At 40.7% G+C, this 18,973-nt stretch overlaps 1 long non-coding RNA gene across 6 annotated transcripts in view; it reads right to left on the minus strand.

Annotated features, from left to right (window-relative positions):
• LOC106482882 (uncharacterized) overlaps positions 1-18,973 on the minus strand; it is a 187,476-nt gene that overhangs the window by 146,071 nt on the left and 22,432 nt on the right. For all 6 annotated transcript variants that reach the window (XR_010884195.1, XR_010884197.1, XR_010884196.1 and 3 more), the window contains exon 3: positions 16,448-16,512. This is a non-coding gene — a long non-coding RNA (uncharacterized lncRNA). The remainder of the gene's footprint in view (positions 1-16,447; positions 16,513-18,973) is intronic.

Below are 18,973 nucleotides of genomic sequence, written 5' to 3' on the forward strand. Positions count from 1 at the left end.
CCCTTGGGTCTCTTCCTCAATGAGAAAATTGCCTGAGATCTCCATTAGATACTTGAGAGTTAGAAACACTTCCTGATGATAATTTCTGCATTTCCTTGCCCAAGCTTTTCTTTTTTTTTTTTTTCCAAAGAGGGAAGAGAGAAGTATGAAAAACACATCTCTTTCTGTTACATTCTCTACAGCTGAACCAGCATGGGCTGATAGGTAAATAGCAGCATTTCCTACTGGTAAGAAACCTATAGGCTTTCCTCGTTACTGAGGAAATATCAGTTGGTGCCTGCTTTACAAGGTTGCCAGTTTGCAAGGATCTGGCAAAGATGTGTTCTGCACATGACAGAGCAGGTACCAACCTCTCTGCCCTCTTTGGCTCAGGAAGGGGGATGTCAGGTTCACTTCCAATGAAAGAGCTCAGTGCATCTCTGCTGTCAGTAGGGCTGGATGTGTAATACTGGAGAAATTACATGGATTAACATGTCACACATGGAATTCCAGAGGAAATCCCCAGTCTTACACAGACTGCCTCCTCTGGACAACAGCACAGCAAACAGTTTAATGTAGGCTTATCATAGTGAATGCACACTTGGAAAGAAGACAAACACTCAGACAAATTCTGTAGACATCTTCTGACTATCTGGAAATCAGAAGGGTCAAGCAATAGGAAGATGAGTCTTCCATTTCTACAGGACAAGTTCTTTCTCTGTGAGCTTGGAAGATCAAATGGTACAGAGCATTATGGACAAGAGAGATTTCCATTTTTAGGTGACTGATTCCAGCCTGGCTAAAGGCATGAGTTAAATGCCAGTGACTTCTCAACAACTACTGTGAGTTATCTCTACATTAAATGAATAGGCAGATTTTAACACAGAATCAGGAAGGGAGGCAGAGGAAGTCTAAACATCCAATATGCTTAGCAGACTTTGCCAAGAGCCTGACGGATCCTGCCAACTCCATCCCTCCTCCATCACTACAGATGGGACCTCTCCTGCTCAGGGCAGAAATATAATAGCTGTGTAGTGTGGTTGTGCAGAGGGTATCTTCCTCTGTTCCTGAATCAAGTCTGTTAATAATACATTAGGTGGATTTCACAGATGCATACTCTAGTATCTTCCACCTTCATTTAATTTATTTTAGAAGGGGGAATGCTACACCCTGAACCATGCTGGATTATGGAAAATTTGTTAAACAGTAACAGTCAATTCTAAAATAGTGTAAGAGCCTCCTCTCTGATTGGGATTCAATATTATTTCCGTCGCCCTGTCTATGGAGGTCACCTCCTTGTTATCTGTTCCTGCTAATTAAAAGATTAGGAGATCAGGAAAGTCACCCTGAGGAATCAGTTATTACCAGCAGTAACAACAGCTGGCAAAGTGGCAGAGACACATAACTAAATGTCCTAACTCCCTTTCCTTTACACAAACTTCAATTTTGCCAGAAACAGCAAGGGACAGGACCCAGTCCTTAGCATGTTCCTTTTTGGTTCTATGACCTATGAAATTTATGTCCACTTCTTCTGGTGAATTTGCTGCTAATGATGTTTTATTGAGCACTTCTTTCCAAATGATTGGTATATGCAAGTCCATGTTTCCAGCAGCAACCTTCACCTCCCACTAAAAACTACAAACTCAGTTCAGTTTTCAGAGGCACATACACGTGTGATAAAGGCCACTTTATTCTAAGTGCTGGGCCACTGCTTGGCAGGCACTTGTTACCCCACAACACATTCTTTTCCAGCTTTTTCAAGACAACACCAGCTACTTTATGTTTAGACTGGATGATGTCAGTAATACGATGGCACCATTGTCTGTACCTAGTACCATAAATGAGATCTCTTGGCCCTCCAATTATTTAAACACTTGGATAGTGTTGGAGCTTTCTTCTGCTGATACTATTGCTCACTCATACTGTACAGTGCCTCCCCCATCTGGTCTTGCAATTGTTTCATTGATCATATCACATCAGGGAGCAGTAGCCAGGGTTTAGGACAAAGATTGAGAGCTAAGACTCCTGCGGCAAAGCTCTGACGCTTTACTGGAAGAGATGTGTTCTCCTTGTATTTATAGGGTGTTTAATCATCTAAGCATCTGAGCCTCCTCCTTTTCCTCCCAAATTTTGCTCTCTGGATTTGCCAGTCACCTTGCCCAATTCAGCCATCTTATTCTATAATTCTGTGAGTTTATTCTGGGCAAACCACTAGCATCTGTGTTAAAGACTTTTCATGAACCTTTCTTGAAAGTACTTTGAGAGCCATGGAGTACTATGAATTGTAAAATACACTAAGTGTTTTGGAATAAACTCCATGTGATTTAGTTCACAATGGAACTTCTCTCAATCATCTACTGTAAAATGCAATTGGTCACAAAGTATCTCAGGACAACTTCCAACATGAAACATCCTGTAATATTTCATGTTTTCATCACCTTCAGTCACAATTACAGAAACCTTTCTAGCAGTGACATATATGGCAAAAGAAAAAAGTTTTTCCTGCTGGACAGGAGCAATAACTCCTAAAGCTTTCAATAGCTATGAAGAGATTTCAGAAAACCACTTTTGATACTCCACACAGTGACTACCTTACCTCAAGAGCCATGCATGGGACCAAAGCTTGCCAATCTGACTTGGGGCAGGAGTTACAAGCACTACAAATGGAGTCACTTACAACAAAGCAGAGCTGAGACTGCCCAGTCATCTTTTGGGACATCTAAAACAGGACAGTGTCTTAAAATCTTCTGGAAGCCTCTTGAAATCTTCACCCTGCTGGGAGACTTGAAACATGGTTTGGAGCGCTATACAAAGCAACTTTAACAGCTTGAATGTAGCATGCACACTAAATGTTAAACTCTGGTCTGCTATTTTCTGAAAAGAAAAAAATATCTGAAGAAAGAGTTCCGTCTTATAATTCAGTGATGCCCAAAATCAGAAATGACGTTGCATGGTTATTTAATTTGAAATCTGGACATTATAGTGGGTAGAACTTCACTGGCCAGCAAAGAAGTTCTACTGTAAGCTAAAGCTACAAGTTAAAGCTTACAGCAGTGGGAAGAAAATGAAAAAGGATTCAAAAAGAATAATGAAAATATGCTAAAATTGTAGAAACAGATGTTGCCTTACTGCAGGGAGCCTACCTTGAAACAATAGCAATAACAACACAGCAACAAAACTGTGAGAGGCCCCAAAATGTTTCCTTCTGAGGAGTTTACCAAAGAGACAGAAAGATGCTTTCATGGCAGTAAAAAAACAATGAACAGTCTAGATCAGGTAAGTGTGCTCCTGTCTACACTTTCTTAAAGTGAAAAAAAGAAGGTTCCACAGGAATTAAAAAATAAATAAATATAAACAGAGTTCATCATTGCAAAGACAACTAATCCTTACTCCCCCATCACATTTTGCTACAAAGTATCACAACTGTAAAAAGCCTAGCACAATTATTTCTATCAATATACAGGCTTGAGTTTGTTGTTCTCATTCTAAAGTACTTGCTTTACTAACAATAGAGAAAAGCTTGGGCTTCAGAGCAGCAGCCAGTCACAGGAGCTGGGAGTACCTCTCTCCAGGTTATCTCATAGGTTTTGTCAGTCATGACAATGGATTAGAGGGATTTCTGACCTGATTCAGAGCAATTCCTATGTTCAAAGGCCATATGGGTGATTAAGAGCCCCCTCATTCAGTAATCTGTGAAGCATACTGGCACAGAGTTGAATTTCACCAAGTTCTGTTCTTCCCAACTGGCCATTTGGCTTAGGATCGGCAGGGAACAGCAGCTCCAGAGAAGTGGTATGTACACAGCATATAGCATTCATGGCAAGTTCTTTGAATCAATCAGACCTAAAGATGCCCAGATTCATTGTTCATCTTCACCAAACTTTTTAAGAGGACTGGCTGACAACCTTCTTGGTAGAAGGACTAACAGTTTTCCATGATAAAGACTTTACGTCTGGGTGCCTAAATTAATAGCTGCAGCCACTGAATCAAAAGAATTTTGTTCTAGTAAAAACTGTCATTCACAGAACAACTACATTACAGAAGGCGCTGGGCAGATTCATTCCAGCTATGACTTTCAGACATTACACCAATAAAATCCTTACTCTGAGGCCTCTCTGCTGTGATAAGAGTGGATTTTTTCAAGGCTATGGATGAACCTGCCAATGGAATGGGCAATTAGTACCAATCCATGATGGTAGATGTGCAATGGGAACATCTGTCTTAGCAGGAAAGACTGACATCCAAGTCATTTTGTAAAAGCCAAAGAATAGGCAACAGATGGAACAATTTTCAGTCACTAGTGACTGGCTTGGACTCCTTTCTGGCTAACAAGTGTGAATAGCTCAATTATCTGGCCAGTTCCCTCAGACTTCTGCATCTATTTAAAGTTGAGAGAACCGCACATTTGGCGATAGTTGTTTTAAAAGTTATCTAATAAAAAGCAGAGCTAGTAACAGCACTCAATTCCCATCAAGTTCAGCGGGAGCAAGGATGCTTAGCTGCTCACAGGCTCAGACCCTGCATCTTGTCCAGTGGCCAGAATGATGACATACATGTTCTGTTAAAAGACCCAGGTTTTTCAGTGAGGTTCTGGCTTTCCACTAGGAGAGTCTAACAGGGGTACAAAGAGACCAAATAACCCAACAACCAGACAACTCAGCCTCCAGCAAAAATGCAGATCCTTTTTTTTCCTAATCTTGTGCACCTATAGTTAATACTCCCAGTATATAGAAACATACAAAAGAAACATAAACATATGTGCATTCCATCTACCCAATGATAAAACAGACCTACTGCCTGAAGACCTCCCCCCTCCCAAATCCAAAGAGCAAAACAAAGGCAAAGAACCATTTAGGATTCCTGGCAACCTATTCCTTTCCCAGCACATGCTAAACAAAACCCTGCTATCTAACGGGGAGAGAGGATGAATTAACATAACCACCTTTCCACACAGCAATTAGCAAATGAAATCAAAACAAAGGAAGTGTCCGCCATTAATCTTTCCCTGCCAAAGAGCACCCGACTGCCATATAATCCACAGCAATTAGCCAAATAATGGGAGTGCAAGAGATTTATCTTGAAGCAGGAATTAGGGAGGGCACAATTAATGTACTGTACATCAAGAGAGCAGGCAAAAGCTGGTGATCCCTCACTGCAGGGTTGTTTGAGGAAACAGAAAAGCTTAGTAGCCTGGAACCAGGCTGAAGCACATACACCCCAATATTCCCCTCTGAAGCATCTTGAGTAAGTCTGATTGACAGTCACTGCATATGGGAGGATCAGAGCTTGTACCCAGGCATACAGAAAGAAATCTCAATGGTGCACCTAATAGTTCACCAATATGTTCCATTAAGGGAGGCTTGGTCAGCATTAGGCAGCAAGATTTGAAAAAAAATCTACAGACATGCTAAAGAGGATGCAGTAAATTACTAGAGATACTGACGGTATGTCCCAGCTCACCAGTAGGACCCACTCTGTTGGGCATGGTGCTATTTACCAGGGAAGGTATGAGCCCAAACTTGGGATATGCAGTCCCTTTCTAAAAATAAACAAGGCAGCGTAACACCAAAAGCATCGTGTTTTTATTGTGCATACCTACACTGGTTCTTCAAAATCATCCTGCTGCTTCAAAAGCATGAATAATTCTAAATATATTATGGTGTTCCTGTGGGCTACAGAACAGCTGCTACGTTCTAGCCAGAAATGACTGCATTTTAGTGGCAGGTAACACATGACCATTCCTGCAGTGTTGTGTTTTTTTTAAGCTTGGTGCCATGACGAGATTCCAGGACACCAAGAAGTCTAGCTGGTAAAGCCCATAAGGATGGACAGATCCATGGAAGTACTGAGAGAAGAACTGCCACTCTTCCTTACTATGTCCCTTCTCCTCTGCACACTGTGGGAGGTGAAGCCGAGAAAGCTCCAGAATAATCTGTCCAAATTATACTGTTTTATGAACTCAACTGGATAAGAAAGTGAAACCCCTCATACTGAATATTTCCTTTCTGACTATTTGGACCTTTTGAAATTGCAATGTTCCACTGCTTTTCACTTTTAGTTCACATCTGCTGTTTTTCCTACCCGTTTACATGGTTATTTTAGCAGGGATCTAGCTAAAACAAACCTGCAAAGTAAATGAGAATTGAAGAAGACTGAGTAGTACAAAGCTAGAAAAGGGGCACAAACCCCAAGCAGGCAGATCCTTCCCCTAGGAGGGCAATTAGAGGAGCACATAAAAGAAGTCTCAATCTGCAAAACACGTATTTCCTGCCTTGGCATTAGCTGGATATTTCTGAAGTTAGAAGATGCATTATGCTTTCTTCAGTTTCCTTCCTCCAGAATCACATGAAAACTGAATACCAAACATGGAACAACTTGAATGGAGCCTACAAAGCACTTACTCTCCCATTTGCATCAGAAGTAGAGAGAGGAGAGAAAAAACGAAGAGGCAAAAATAACAAACCTGAAGAGAAACAATCTTTGTTCTAAGTACCATTATTATGCAACAGAAGCCTAAAGACCTGTGGCTATTTTAACAAAATTAACAAGAAGTCAGCAAAGGAGCAACAACCTTAAACAGTACAAAGCCATTCACATTATGACAAAGTTTTACTGTCATCCGATAGGCTGGCACAGGAGAAGGAATTTAAGGAGATTTACAAAGATAAAGACCTCTGCCAGAAAAATCTGTATCAAAATGTTATGGGACAGCAAACCTGTGTGACACAAGTCCTGTGACATTAAGTGTAACAGGACTCAGGCTAGGAGTTGGACTCAACAAAAGACTTACTCTAAAGTACATTTTCAACAGTAGGAAAAATGAGACTTTAGCTAAGTGGAATAGGAAGAGTCCAGATTCTGCATACTACTAGAATTGGTACTGAAGTGGTGCGCAATTATCTTCTTGTCTGTAGATATCAACTTACAAGGCAAGCCAACAGGGAACCTGCTCTGGGCAACTGGTCTCACATAGATGCTGCTATTATCAGGTCTTTTAGATATTCAGAAAGTTCAACAGAAATTCTGAGGGCTCTGTAATGAGATGTGTTCCCAAATGATCAGAACGAGCACAGATTACAGATTAACTCTACCGAAGTTCTGGTAACAAATTTAACTTTTCTCCGCTAAGAATATATGGCTTCACAGATCCCATCAGCTGCCATACCTCTGTATCTTGTCTATGCTCCAGAGCTGTGCCTGAGGTCTTTTCACAGAGCAAGTAACATAGAGACAAGGAAGCCAAGACAGGGTGAATCCACAAGTCAATCTAGAAAAGGCCTGGATGGACTCACATTTCTAACCCTATAATCTTGTGGCTGGCATGTTTCAAGAGAGCAGAGAACTTGCTTCCAAAATCCAAAGTCTGTCCCTAGTCACAGACAACGTACCATAATTCTAATAGGGAAAAATAATGTACCTTGCTGCTAAAGAATGTTACATGTGAGTGAGAAAGATTTAATCCACATTGATCTAGAGGAGTTATTAGAACTTTTCACAAGGGTTGAGAGCAATTTGAAAGACTCTATTCACAACAATGTTTCTGTTTAATTTTCTTTTCTCTCCACTTCCTTCTTACCTCTTATTTCTTCCCTTTCTCTTTCCCACCATTCCTACCCCCCAGCCCTCTCCCCCTCTCCAGAAAAGCTGAAAATCTATCCTCTATTATCCTGTCCTTTAAGCTTCACAAGGAGCTCCTAGAATATACTGTATAGATCTCCTGTATGTTCTTAGCATACTCAAGAGTGAGGGACTGGGATGGCAAAAGTAAACTAAGAAAGAAACTGGCTCCAGTGAGCTAGTTACAGCTATACAACAACATGAAGCTTCAACTCCCTTAAATTTCTCAAGGATGTAATTCTTATTTCCCTGGAGTTCCATCGGCTGACCTAGGAGGGCCACTTTGCCCTGTCTGTGGCTATCTGGTCTTGTTTCCCCAAAAATCAGTGAGCTAACTGTTTCTCTGTCTCATGTAGCTCTGCCCTTCCCACTGCTCATATCAGTCTCTCCTCTTTTTTCAGTTGATAATTTACTGTGCTTCCTAATCATCGGTATTTTTACAGAGAAACAACAGAATAGAACAGAGATACCATTTATGATCTCCTCTTTGCAGCATACCAGAGTCAATTACCAGGCACCACAAAGTAATGAATCTGGAACTGTTTGTTACTCTCCAAATGTATTAGCATGTTCTTGCCATTTCACCTTGGGGATCTTTCAAAACCTGCAGGAGAAGACAACAGCAGGTCCCTCAGTGCTGCCCCTAAGGGCATTCTTAATAGCAGCAATACCAAAAGTTAGTGCCAAAGCATTCAATTCTTTAAGCAGACATTTCCACCTTCTCCCATGGAATCTGTCTCCCACCCATTACAGCCAATTCTCGGACATTCCCATGACACAGAGATCAGCATGGGCCTGCCAAAACAGCCCAGGACAAGCTTCAATTGCATCTCTGCCTAGCCACTTAAAATAGAGTCCTCCTGACAGCATTTGTTTCTCAGACAGTAAAGGAGAAAAGAAGGGCATTGAGTCAGTTTACCTGCCCCATTGACTTACAGAATAGAAATGGGGGGCAGAACATCAGAGGTGAGCTGGTGAAATTACTGGCTGCATAGCTAAACTATCTAGCTGTTTTCCTATTGGTAAAATAGCTGTGAAGCTTTTGTTGCCAATCTTCAGTTACTGGGGTATTCACAGACTTCTCCCTTGGTCCATTCCTAATTCATATTTTTAATGCCTGCCTAATTACCTACACCATCTAGTGTTTTAATTTCAGAAACTCTTTCAACACAAGTGCTCTCACTGTCATTGAAATAGGAGGTAAGTCCCAAAATTACCTGGTGGCCTAAAATGAGCAACAAACATGGTAGAACACAGGCAGCCATATGAGCATGGCCTGACAGTATTCAGTCTGGCCTCGACTGAGTAAAACTACAACCGCACAAGGCGTTCTTGATTGTCTGTACTGCATCCCTAAACAGTGACATCTTTGTACATTAATCTGACAGTGAGAAAATAAAGAGTGGTTTAAAAAGGAAGCTGAATGTCAAGATTTTCTTTATAACAGAGAGATTTGGAAAGAAACAAGTTCTCATAAGAATGACTGCTGAGACTCTGCTCAGCAAAACTGTGACAAATCTAATAGTGCATGGGGGGATATTTGTTAATATAGTCAACAGACGGATGGGTTTTTACAGGGAGAGAGACAGAAGTGTGCAAACTTCAGCCAAATACAAAGAAAGAGAAACTGCCTTGGAAAACGTAACTGAGAGTAACTCAGCGGGGCTTGGTATTGGGAGATGAACTTGCAGCTTTGACAAGGCTGACTTTAAGGCGACCTTCAGTGGAGCTCCTTAACAGTGTATGCTGGGCAATCGCTGGTAAATCTTTATTAATTTTAATTGGCGGCACCCATTTATAAGAACCATTAAAAAGGATAAATTGAGCCCATCCGGCGTAATGTCTTTTGTTAATTAGTTTGTCAGCACTGTTTTAATATCCCCTAATGACTTCATATTTCAGGCCTGACATTAAAGGAGACGCTGTAAGAAAGGAAATGGTCTTATCACCGTGTACATTTTTTCTTTTTTTGAACAAAAAGTGTCCTTCCAGGCCTGACCAAGGTTAGGTGCCATTTAACTCAGAGATACAGGTACCACAGGACTTGGAGGGGCCCTGTCACCATAGCCAAACTTCAGCTTGCTACTGACTAGCATGCTCTGCTGAGATTTTCTCTCTTTAGAGACCCATAGAACAGCAGAAGAAATTCAAAGTCATCAGCCACCAAATTCCCACTCTCCATAGGTTGTCACAGCATTGTCTTCAGTCTGAAAGCACGATCATGGAGGAAAGATACGTGAGAAACCTGAGATACAATTGCAACAAATGTCTCCCTTAGGTACAAGCAGGTTAAACACCAAATAGCTTAAGGTCTTTTGATTCACAGAGGCATGCACAGCACCAATATCCCAATACACCTTGGGGAACCAAATTTTAAGAAGAGAAGCTGGTTGGACCAAGTGCATTGGCAAAGAATGCTTTGTGTATGAAACTGATTTGCAAAGGAAGATGAAGGGGAAATTTTTTCTCTATGTACGACACGGACTGGAATGAAAGGGAGTGAATAAATTTGTGGTTTTAGTTTCAACAGTTCTCTCCTTCCTCCCTTGTGCCCATCTCCTTCTATTACTTGGAATAGCACAATAAAACTGCAAGCCTGGGAGATGGGGAACTTGGATTCAGTTATAAATCTTGAAAAACAAGACTTTTCTACTTCTAATAGGTACAATATTTTAGTTCTTTATGTCTCAAATAGGTTATGCGGATCTTTTTAAAGTCTGATTGTATATTAGGTAATAAAAGTAACTAGCACAAATATGTAGCCCTTCATCCTGTATGTGTGTGCACTTCACAAGTTTTATTCAAGGAGAAAGCATATAAAATAAGGGTCAAGAGAAGGATCAAGAGTAGCTATCAAAGAAGAAAATCCAGAGCAACCTATTATTGTCCTAGGACTCCTTTTACAGAGTTGACCTGGTTTTCTTAAACATCACTGCCTCCCTTCTCACGGTTCTGCCACACATTAATGTCTTTGAGCTGATGAACACTGGAATGGATCCCTCAGGAAGCATATCCTCACTGTTGGACCCATAGCACTGCAAGTTTTATCCCTGCTAAATCTCCTACAGTGGCCTGATCAATCAGGGTGAGAGATCTTGAAATAATGCTGACATTTTGTCAGTGAAAGGCTTTGTCTTGAGGGCTGGATTCTATCTTTTTTTTTTTTCCCTGAAGATTACAATAGGTGAGCAATGCACAGAAAGTAACATTCTCTACCAGTTAATATCAGATTTGATGCTTTGTATTCTACTGTTAGAGTAGTTCACATGAGGGAGAAGTGGGTAAGAGAGAAACAGCTCATAAGAAAATTAGATTATCCTCTCTTAAATAGTTTTGCAAACCAGGAAACACTCCATTAATTGTAAGGTGGTTGTATTTATACTGGCAATAGTAAAAGGAAAACTAAACCTTTATCTAACAAAATAGCATTATCTTTTCTCCAAATTTTCATGGTAACCCATAAACAGCTCCTTATAAGCATCATATTAAGAACTATACATAGACATGCTCCATTTTGTAAGATCACCTTTTGACAAAATACAAACAATAACTGCAGAGACTGAATCAATTATTAGTTTTATTACTGAACAAAACCCTTGCCTCAAAGTCAATGGGAATCTTGCTGTAGACATCAGGAGAACTAACAGTTTTTACTCTTTCCATCAAAATTTAGGGCTAATGATTTTGCCACAGATTCTTTTTGATGGATACACAGGATGGATACTTGAATATTAAAAGCTGCTTTATGATCCCCTGAGAGCCATCTTACTGCCATTGCAAGATTGTTCTTTATTTCATATTTTGTGCAGTTTTAAAAATTTTCAGGGGACTGCTAAAATTATGCCGTATGTGAAGCACACAATAAAAGCATGCCTAGGCTGAATAGGATATTCCCAGCAGGTTGAGCACCTCTTTGAATGAGCTGCCTTTGCAGCTAAGAGAAGTCTTGGGTTTTTCCTCCAACCAGCCTGTCTCTTGAGCACTGATTTGCTCTACAGAATTTATCCTTTTATAATCAAAGGTCTGCATAACACTGCCAGAATAGTTGGTACTTACTCTGCACTTTGCAGCTCTTGCAAATACAAATTTACATAATAGTCTTCCATTTCTATAAAACATCATAATTCATGACGAGCTCAAAGTGCTTCATAAATGCTTCAGACTCAGACAGTTAAACAATAACCAACTTATTATCATTTTTAGAAACAATCACCAGTTTACCTTTTCAATGTGGTTTTAAGAGATTTCTGCCACTGAAATGGAGGTTTCCACTTCCCCAGACTGCATCTATACAAACAGTTTATTTGATACCTAGCAAAATTAAAAAGGCAGAAACCTGGAGAGAAGAGGAGCAAAAACGAGCAATTAGGCATAGAAACCTTGACAGCAGACAAGGCAAAAATGAAATAGGATCAACTGTTGTGTGGCCACACTCTAATCAGACAAGGGGGAGGAGGGGGAACATACCTAGAAGTGTAAAAATGATTTCTGGTTTTATCATTTTTTCAGACTGCTGTGTAGTTACGTTTACATAGCAAAATTAGCAACCTTACTTCAAACATCACTGAATTGTGAAACACAGCAGTGGCTTGACTGTGGAAAGCGGATTTGTCAGATGTCCAAGTTTTGACTCTGACAGCCCACATTTCAAACTGCTCTTCATGTATGCATGATGACAATTATTCATACTCTAGTGATGACACACTAGAGACAGGTACCGATGAGATTCCCTTTCCCTTCCTGCTATCAAATCTCATCTGGGGTACTTGGGAGACAGACACTTCTGTGTGCCTTTAGCTCAGGACAGATCTGGTGGACCAAGCCCACTAATACTACACAAGAGAAGATGAAGAAAAGTTTCACATCCAACTGAAACCACAGGTCAAGTTTGGTAGGACACTGGAATTAAACACTGACTTTTTTCAAAGGGCAACAGACCTTTTATTTTTTTAGTGTCACTAACCTAAATTCTGTCCCCACCAAATAGAAACACTTCAAAAAAGATAGCCCCCACTGGGCTGTGCTAGCTTACTGCACCTCTTCTCTGTAGCCCATCATCTGTGGCACAGTACTACAGGGATATTCCTCACTCTGGCACTCTCCATTTTTTAAAGGTGCCAATGACAATAAATACTTTTTATTTGTTTTGACAATATTTTTACAGAAGGTTGAAGAAAAAAGGCCCTTCAAGTGAGAGAAATTACAAACCCCAGGAAACTGTGCTTTAGGTTTTCTATACTTGTGCAGACCTACTGCAGGATGTTGGAGCTTCACTGCAGCTCCCACATAAGAAGAAGGTGAAGGTCTTTCAAGTATAACACATTCCAGGCTAATGAAGTAGGATAGGAGTCATTTGGTTTGGGTGTTTTTATTCTATGCTTAGTGTTTAATAGACTTAATAAAAATCTGTATAAAATAAAACTGCAATGATTTTTCAAAATTTGTGCTAATATAATCCTGATTCAAAAGTATTCAGCATCAAGAAACCCTCAACTGCAGTAAGATGAGGCATGGTGCTCTTTAAATTACAGACATAATTAAGGGTAAACTTCTATTTTTCTGGTATATTCAAGCTTTCAGAATATATCAGAATTTATTATTTATATTTCCAGCCTTCACAACAGAGCAAAAACTTGTATTTCCATCTTCCCAATATTTTCAGCTTCTGTTGTACAAAAAATTTTTCCTTAAGTAGTTTAGTTCTTGCTAAGTAGAAAGTGAAGAGGGACTATTTTCTTCATAAGCATTAATTCAATGACAGGTGAAACCCACCTGAGAACTGAAAAAGAAGGAGAATATATTCCTGTTTCCAGTTACATATAAGAGCCAGGGAGAGGAGAATGGTATCTGCTACTGCCAAAATGTAGAAAACAATACTACTAAAATTTATTTTAATAAAGGAAATCTTCAAAAATGTAAAACTCTTGACCTTAATAAATCCTGTGTCTAGCACATTTCAGGTACTTCAATAAAATTTTATTACTTTGTTGTAAATTTTCAATAAATTCTTTTTTTTTTTCCAAAATAAACCTGCCATACCTCCCCCCTTAAAAAAAACTTAGTACTTAAGAAATGTGGCACCCACAACAATAAACTGAATAGTCCAAATAAGCCTATACAATTACTTTCATGAATGTATACACAGAACTACAGGCAGGCCCAATTTCACAGAATCACAGAATGGTTGAGGTTGGAAGGGTCCTCTGCAGATCATCTAGTCCAATCCCCCTGCTCAAGCAGGGTCACCTAGAACACGTTGCCCAGGACTGTGTCCAGACAGCTTTTGAATATCTCCAAGGATGGAAGCTCTACCACCTCTCTGGGCAACCTGTTTCAGTGCTCAATCACCCTCACAGTAAAAAAGTTCTTCCTCTTGTTCAGACAGAATTTCCTGTGTTTCAGCTTGTGCCTGTTGCCGCTCATCCTATCACTGGGCACCACTGAGAAGAGTCTGGCCCCATCTACCCCTTTAGATACTTATACACATTGATAAGATTCCCCCCTCAGTCTTCTCTTCTTCAGGCTGAACAGTCCCAGCTCTTTCAGCCTTTCCTCATATGAGAGATGCTCCAGCCCCTCAATCATCTTAGTAACCCTGTGCTGGACTCGCTCCAGGAACTTCATGTCTCTCTTGTACTGGGGAGCCCAGAATTGGATGCAGTACTCCAGATGTGGCCTCACCAGGGCTGAGTAGAGGGGGAGGAACACCTTCCTTGACCTGCTGGCAATGCTTTCCTCATGCAACCCAGGATACCATTGGCCTTCTTGGCCACAAGGGCACACTGCTGGCTTATGTCCAACTTCTTGCCCACCAGGACCACCAAGTCCTTCTCTGCAAAGCTGCTTTCCAGCCAGTCATCCCCCAGCCTGTACTGGTGCATGGGGTTATTCCTCCCTAGGTGCAGGACCCTGCACTTGCCTTTGTTGAACTTCATGAGGTTCCTCCCTGCCCATCTCTCCAGCCTGTTGAGCTCCCTCTGGATGGCAGCACAGCCCTTTGGTGTATCAGTCACTCCTCCCAGTTTTGTATCATCATCAAACTTGCTGAGGAGGCACTCTGTCCCTTCATCCAGGTCACTGACAAAGTTGAACAAGACTGGACCCAGTACTGACCCCTGGGGGACACCGCTAGCTACAGGCCTCCAATTAGACTCTGTGCCACTGATCACAACCCTCTGAGCTCTGCTATTCAGCCAGTTCTCAATCCACCTCACTTTTCACTCATCTAGCCCACACTTCCTGAGCTTGCCTATGAGGATGTTATGAGAGACAGTGTCAAAAGCCTTTCTGAAGTCAAGGTAGACAACATCCACTGCTCTCCTGTCATCTACCCAGCCAGTCATTCCATCACAGAAGGCTATCAGACTGGTTAAGCATGATTTCCCCTTCGTGAATCCATGCTGACTACTTCTGATCACCTTCTTATCCTGCACATGCTTAGAGATTTATGGCATACAGATCCTGTATACTCTGCCAGCACAGGTTCCCTGACCTCCACACTGCTTCTGGCTTCTTTCTTGCCCAGGGATCATTCAGGAGCTTACACAGTTTCATCTGCGTGCCTGAATTATTCAGTGAATTTGTTGAAAATTTTCCTTCCCCTGACAGGGGATCAAGTTGGGTGAAGACCCAAATCACAGCCAATATTTACTAGAATACTTTTTTTTTAATTAAGCTTCTGTTATTAATAAAATCAAGCTGTTATTATTAATAGCAGATAATTATGCACGCAAAACATTCACTTTCCACAGTTCACTCATACACACACATACACTCACTCGTAGTTACTGGGCTGGAGCAACAGCTGGGAGGCTGACCTCAACTGTTTACTCAGAAGTGGAGTGTTGTACTGATGTGCCAGTGGCTTCTAGGTAGGTGTTTAGAAAGTCCTTCAAGTGGTCTGTTGTTTCATCCGGTGTATATGTAATCCTGTAGCCCTTGTCTGCACACAGTAGCAGCCACCACCGTATCACCTGTGGTATGAGTCGTACAACCTGCTGTTGATGCTGGTGTGTGCTGGTGGCCTTGGACAGATTTGGCCAACTCTTGATGTTCTGAATTTATTGATTCTTGCAGATTAAACAGCACTACCAATCTCTGAAGTTTTTCAGTTCTTGGAAGACTTTCACATGCAACCTCATAGCACTTTTCCTCTTCAGTCTGCTGCCTTCTGGTACCTATTTCTCCCTCCACACCCATAAGTCTGTACAGAACCCAATTCAGATACACTCACACAGAAGGGGCCTTTGTGACACATTGACAGGAGACCTCACACTTCTGGGAAGGAGCAGAGCTATTACACAGGACCAGGTGAACCGCACTACTCATGTACAATAGGTCAAGGAGAAAAGATGTGCCAAAAATCAGAGTAAAAGCTACAAATAAAATTGTTTAAAGTGAACATGAGCCTCTTTTTAGGAAAACAACTAAGAATTATAAAGGAAAAACAAAGGTAAAATCAATCAAGTTTACTGCTTTTTTGATTTAGCTTATTATTTAAATAATTGATTAAAAACAAGTTCAGAATCATTAAAAGCAATTGCACAAAAAAATCTTTGAAAATACCCTGAATTTTGGTTCCTCTTCTGATTTTTCATAAATCAAGCAAAGATAGACCAATTTTTCATCAGAATCAGGTTTGTAGCATATCAGCATTTGCCTGATTTTTCACCCATGAGAAAAAAACACAGAAGGAAACAGAATAAATCACATGAATTTCTGTAAAACATTTGTGATTTTCATATGCTACTAAAGCCCACCATCATCTACCAAGTAACTTGTTAGTTCCTCATCATGCTGAGCAAATGCATCAGCATCAAAGGAGAATACTGCCATGTCAGGTGGCACTTACAGTTGTCGCTCTCAAACTTCACAAAAACTGCCCAGTATCCTTATTCTCATTTTGCAGAGAGGAAACTGAAACACAAAGATAAGTGGTTTGATCTTGGCCACAGAATCAGGATACAAGTCTGCTTATATTTTTCCTGAAAAAACACTAAATTTTTTCTTATGCAGGACTAGAAAGTTGAAGTGGGATATTTCTCAGCTCTCGTTTGACAAGAAAACTATTAAACCTTCCCACATTCCCTCAGTTTATTTGTCTCTAACTTTTTCCCCAAGAATTTCTTAGTCACAGGTGTTAGAAACCTGCAATATTAATCTTTCTAATGAAACCCACCTCCTTTGGCTTCACTCCTGCCACTTGCAGTCTCACCACCTTTCTCTTACTCCACTGCTTTCCACAATGAAAATGGACACAGTTGTAATACAAATAATTTTGAAAACAAAGTGTTTTTTATAATGAAATTTAGAAAAGAATAAAAACTTAGGGAAGTCAATTAATAGAATTCCTAGGGTCCCTAGTCAAAGGGCTACCTTGAAATTTTCTCGTAGAAGAAAAACTAAGCAAAGCCAAGCAAACGTGAAGATAAATTTCACCTTAGTGAATTGTCTTTAACCATCCGATAGCTCACTCCTTTCTCTTGTCATTGATGTTTCTTCTAATAAAATCATCCACTGAACAATTTGTATGAATAGTTCTTGATCTAGAGCCTATGAAAATGTAGTTCCTTACATGTGTTATGTATACGAAATGATCTTATTTCCACTCTCCAAACAAAAATAATGTAATTTAGGAACAGCTTCCTTGCCAAAAAGCTCCATGTTCACTTTGTGGGACCATTCTACATTAAACTATTTGCAATGAGATCCTTCAATCAACTTGTCCACAACAATCTCCATTCAAAGCCAAAGAAAGGGCACCGGAGAAACAAGTTCATTTCAGATTTTGTCTGAATAATCCTGAGTTATGCTCAGTATTTGTCTAGCTTTATGGAGCAACATCAGTTGGATCCTTCTAATGATTTCCAGAAAAAAACAACACATCGAAGCTGGGCAATGTGGGCAGTGAGTTGCCACTAGATGGCAGAGAGTCTCGAGCTTTGATTTTACCTTGGTAGGAAAAAGCCAAGGGACCCGTTGGAAGCTGCAGAACGAAGAGTGTCAAGGCATGAGCAGGGAGGACAGTCTATCCCTGCCTTCTTCCCATTATATCATGGATGGGCCTTTCACAACAAACATAAGGAAATTGGGTCAAGGACAGGCTAGTGTCTATAGACAGGCTTTACATGCACAGCTTAACAAAGATTGAGCACTGTATTTGGGGACAGGGTAGAGAGGAGAAGCTCTCTCAGCCTCAACTGCGATCAGTAAATTGTGATGCCAAAATGAGACTACAGCAAAGTGAGTGCAGACATCTGCTTCACTAGCCACACAGTGAGACCAGTGTTAATAGAAAGTACCCCATGCTTTCTTTGCCAGCAGCTCAGCTTCCCAGAGGAGAAAATATACTTTCTGCTACATCTCACAGCTTGGGAGGATTCCCATGTCCCAGTATTGTGCCAGTTCTTTGGACAGAGGCACAACCTCCTGTGCTGAGGCTCCCTGCTTTCCCTCTGGCCACTTATGCTGCTCTAGACAAACTGACAACATATGACACAGGCTGAGGAAAACATTTTGTGCTTAAAATGGTGGTTTCTATGAAACATTCAGCAGAAAGACACAGAGTTTGTACAAACAGGCAGAGACCTCAGAACTCCTGCACTGCAAACTCTATTCTATGTATTTTAACAACTTTGCATTTAAATAGATGAGCTTGATATTCTGTCATCTGGTCACCATTATTTCATTTTAGTGGAATCAGAAAGACATGAAGCAACTTTACAACTTTAAGTAAGCTAAGACTAGCCACTGAACTCAAGCCTTCTCCAGAACTTTTATCATCTAACATCCTGTTAATCACTGACCTGCCTAGCTTTGCACTCAGTGCTCTGCCCTCACAGCTGAGCTGTGTCCAGGAAGATTACCTTACCCTTAAATTCAAAACTGTTTTCAGATTCAAATGTTTTCTGTCTTGCTCAGTTCTGATCTGGGGAAGTGGATTAAGCCATTCAGCAGTAAAAGTCTTCTTTCAAGTGAAATTTTCATCCAAGTTTTTCTACCTGAACCAATCCTGCAAAGTTCCCACCAGCTCCTTGCCTGCATCCCTCCCGAGAGACTCAAGAGGCCTACTCCCACTGTTCTATCTCATTACTAACCAATAAGTAGAAACTTAACTTAGCTTGCTTCCTAATCACAGCAGAAGAGCTGACTATTGGTGCAACTAAGAGGAATGGAAATGACTGTGTGCCATAAAAACTGTGCATGACATCTCATCAGAACTGCTGTTTGGGACTGGCTTCCCTTCTGCACAGAAGGTAGGATACTGGCGCACCAACAGTCATTTTTCCATAGTTATCAAGTTATGACTAGTTTCATGCAACATGTTAAGAAAGTTCCGAAAAGTTCTAACCTTGCAAATAATCTATAAATTTCAATG

Source organism: Apteryx mantelli, chromosome 4 (genome assembly GCF_036417845.1).
Source record: "Apteryx mantelli isolate bAptMan1 chromosome 4, bAptMan1.hap1, whole genome shotgun sequence".
NCBI lineage: Eukaryota > Metazoa > Chordata > Aves > Apterygiformes > Apterygidae > Apteryx > Apteryx mantelli.